Here is a 3,791-nt window from a genome sequence, read left to right on the forward strand (position 1 = left end):
AGCATTTAAACATCGACTTTTTCGACTTTCAAATTTTTTGCCCATTTCAAATTTCCAGTCCAAAGATGAACCTACTTTTTTCCCGTCGGCCCACAGACACAAAGTTGCTGTATCTGGTATGTGGCGAGTATGGAGGCTCAATCAGATGACCAGCGTTGGGATAAGACAGGACAGTAAGCAGGTGAACATTCCCTGCTTTTTCCATCATCTCTTTCATCTGAGAAAAAAAAAATATCAAAAATAAATAAAAATATCAAACAGAAACTAAATGAATAAAACAATCATAATTTGTATCGTACAAGCTGTTGGTACAGCCAGATAACATTCCGCAGAAGTGGTCATGGACTAACATAAGCCTTTATCCGAACACTAAAAATAAAAACCATACCATATAAAACTATTAACAAAAATGTCCTCCAACTCACATCCAGTGCAGATTCATACGAAGGCCAGTTCTGATCATCCTCGCCCACGACAAGAAGCAGAGAACACTGCAGTCGTCCCACCTGCTCAGCAGTTAGACAGTAGTGAAAAAAATGTAACGTCAGCTTCTGGCATTTAAACCTATTACTGCAATATAATCAATTACCCTCAAAATACTGGAACTTTGCAAAAGAAACCCCACTCACATCTGCCTTGAGTGAAGGCTCTGATGGTATTGGCAGCAGCAAATTTCTCATGATTACTTGCTTCTCCTCGTTGACGTACGCTTTCTTGTGATTTCTTGTCGGACAACCAAAAGAGAGGAAAAAAAATAAATATATACAAACAACAGAACAGAACAGAACCATTTTTTTGTATTTAAAAAAACATGCTCTTAGCTACTCTGCTACTTAAGGACTGTTTTGAGAATGTTACGCTGGCCGTTCCCTTCAGAGGTCGCCATAATCTCCATGTCCTCTTTTACAACATCTACAAATCTTCTCTTTCCTCCAAACTGCTCCTACCTGTCTTTCAATACTCTATATCATAGCGGGTCTCGTTACTGTCTTACCAGACAGGGACAATCTAAGGCCCGGGGGCCGGACGCAGCCCATTCAGCTTTTTAATCTGGCCCGGGAAAATTTTTTCCAAATTATATAATTCATTTATGAAAATTTTTTTCCAAATTATATAATTCATTTATATTATCATTATACTTCAGCCTTTCCCTGCAATACCCACGTTTTCCCAATAGATGGCACAGAAAATGATAAAAGCAATTTTAGCCTTTATCTATGACTTTTTACCATGTCATTTATCTTAAGTTTCCAACGAGGACAATTGTGGCCCGCGAGTCAAAACGTTTGCCCACGGCTGGTCTACACTAACAACGGCTGCTAATATTGTGTCCAGCTTCACTAGTGTACCTAAAGTTTATCAAGTGGAGAAGAAGGAATAAATGAAAGGCAACAGAAGAAACACTGCCAACAGATCAACTTACTTTTCAAACAGTTCCAGTATGTCCTTTAAAGATCCACCAACTGGCTGCACATGACTCCCACTGATACATACTGCACACCTCAGCTGGAGACAAAAAAAAAACAAAAAACATTTTGACTGTACAGTACATATATCTAACACTAGGATGACCGAGAAGTTAACTATTGGCTAATAAAAGTGCACACGGCCAATAAGCTGGGCTGACAAATTATTAACAAATTTCCTACAACCCATTAAGCTCTCACGTAGGTAGATTTGAACCCACAACCACCAGCTGGGATTAGAATCACCGTGAGACCTGATGGAGTCTTACCTTTATCACGTCAGAATATGTTGCCATTTTTAAGGTGATAGAGGTTCCAAGGGAAAGTCCCAACATGGCGATTCTGCTGCCCATTACTTGAGGATGCTGCTGCAGGACTCTGTATGCAGTCTGCAGGGGGGGAAAAAAAAAATACAAAAATAAACAAACAACCTTTGCTATAATAACATCAACTGTCATATAAGGCATAAGAAAATGAAGTCACTAATTATTTTCCCATTCTACATTAATAAACTTCCTTTTACTGCATTCACAGTAAACATGATTGATGCCAGTTGAGTAAACAGCCAATCACCGGTGTGTTTATCTCAATGTCACTTCCCAATTCACAATCATTAACTTGTATTAGCACCAACACTAAGTAAGACACCAGACATGGGCAAACTAAGGCCCGGGGTCCGGTTGCAGCCCATTCAGCTTTTGAATCCGTCCCAGCACAGTTGGGTTAGTGTTATCTTTTCTATTCCCTTGAAGGTGATGACAATAATTTCTATAGGTATATATACATTTATATATATATACATATACTGTATTAAAATGATTTTACACATAATATTGTACATTACAAAGTTTGTAAGTAAGTTACTGTATATTTGTTACTTCTCCAACTCCAACTTGTCAACCTCAAATTGTACCTCAAAATACTCATCATCGACAAGCCCAGTATCCGTTGTGACTTTACACGTCAGGTAGTCAAGGGCCAATGAGGCAAAACCATGGGAGGCAAAAAGGGCGGCACGATATTCTACCAACTTTCCTCCACCCCCCCACAAGTCCAAGATGCCAGGGAACTGTCCAGAACCTTCAAAGTCAACAACAAATTCATTTGTCAACCATTCTCTGTTGGACTCCAACGGACTCCAAATATTTCAAATAGTTATAGTGTGCTAATAATTCCAAAGGATAGGACCATTGTAAAGATCCGAATCAGTAAAAAGCGTCGGTCTTCCCATAGCTACTCTGGAGGGGCGAACATCAACAACAGCGTCCTCCAGTGTCCACAAACCTCCGTCCCTATTAATCCATGCGCACCCATCTCACCGATATTGTCAAAACCAAACTAATTCGGGGCTAGCTATCATTCCGGGTGGATTAACCACAGAATTACAACCGCTAAATATTGGTGTTAACGTGGCGTTTAAAGTTCAATTGCGAGTTGCGTGGGAGCACTGGAAGGCTAACACACATTCACCAAGACAAGACGGCAACGCCGGGCGAGTTACGCCACTATCTGCCAATAGATCGTGGATGCCTGGGCTAAGGTATCAGTCTGAAATGTCGTCCGAGCTTTCACGAAAGGCCGGAATCATCACTGAACAACTAATTAACAGCAACGAGACTGACTCGGATAATGACGTGCCTTATAAACGGGGCGCCTTATGGTCCGAAAAATACAGTAGTTCTAAATCACTATACTTTTTACGTTTACTGGAGTAGATTTATGAAGGAAAAAGTACTCTTACTCCACTACTCACTACATTAGGCTAGACTGAGCTCGTCACTTGTTACAGAGATACTGGATAAAGCTTCAGCTATATTCTCTATTCTCTATAGATCCACGATCCAGCATCTCTACTTTTATTTTGTCAGAGAGTGACTTCCGCCCAAGGCTCAACCTCGCAACTGTGACCAATAAAATGTAGCTAAATATTATACATGTTCTACTAATGTAGCAATATTGCAATGTATCACAGGATACACTCTACTTCAGTCCTACCTGGTGGAAGAAAAAGGGTTGCTGTAAGTCCACCCTCTGTGATCGGAATCCTGCGGACACCAGGTGCCATGTACCAGCGCTCGACCACCACGCTGGCCAGTAACACCCGGTCCGTGAATCCCATGTTGTGGTGACCCTGGTACACTGAGATTGTCACCACTGTTGGAACCTGAATATTCGTTTTTCTCATCCTTAAAGATGATTCCGAATGTCAGCTGTCAGGCTACAAATCATTATGTTCCGTATAGTTATGACTTACCTAAGACCTGGTTTGCTGCCTGGAACTGGTCTGAGGCTCCACAACAGACCCATTGGTTCAAGCCCAGAATA

At 41.0% G+C, this 3,791-nt stretch overlaps 1 pseudogene; it reads right to left on the minus strand.

Moving 5' to 3' along the window:
- Positions 1 to 44: 44 nt before the first annotated feature.
- LOC103380009 (acyl-coenzyme A thioesterase 4-like) overlaps positions 45 to 3,791 on the minus strand; it is a 5,275-nt pseudogene continuing 1,528 nt past the window's right edge.

Source organism: Cynoglossus semilaevis, chromosome 6, assembly GCF_000523025.1.
Source record: "Cynoglossus semilaevis isolate Cse_v1.0 chromosome 6, Cse_v1.0, whole genome shotgun sequence".
In the NCBI taxonomy this organism is placed as follows: Eukaryota; Metazoa; Chordata; class Actinopteri; order Pleuronectiformes; family Cynoglossidae; genus Cynoglossus; species Cynoglossus semilaevis.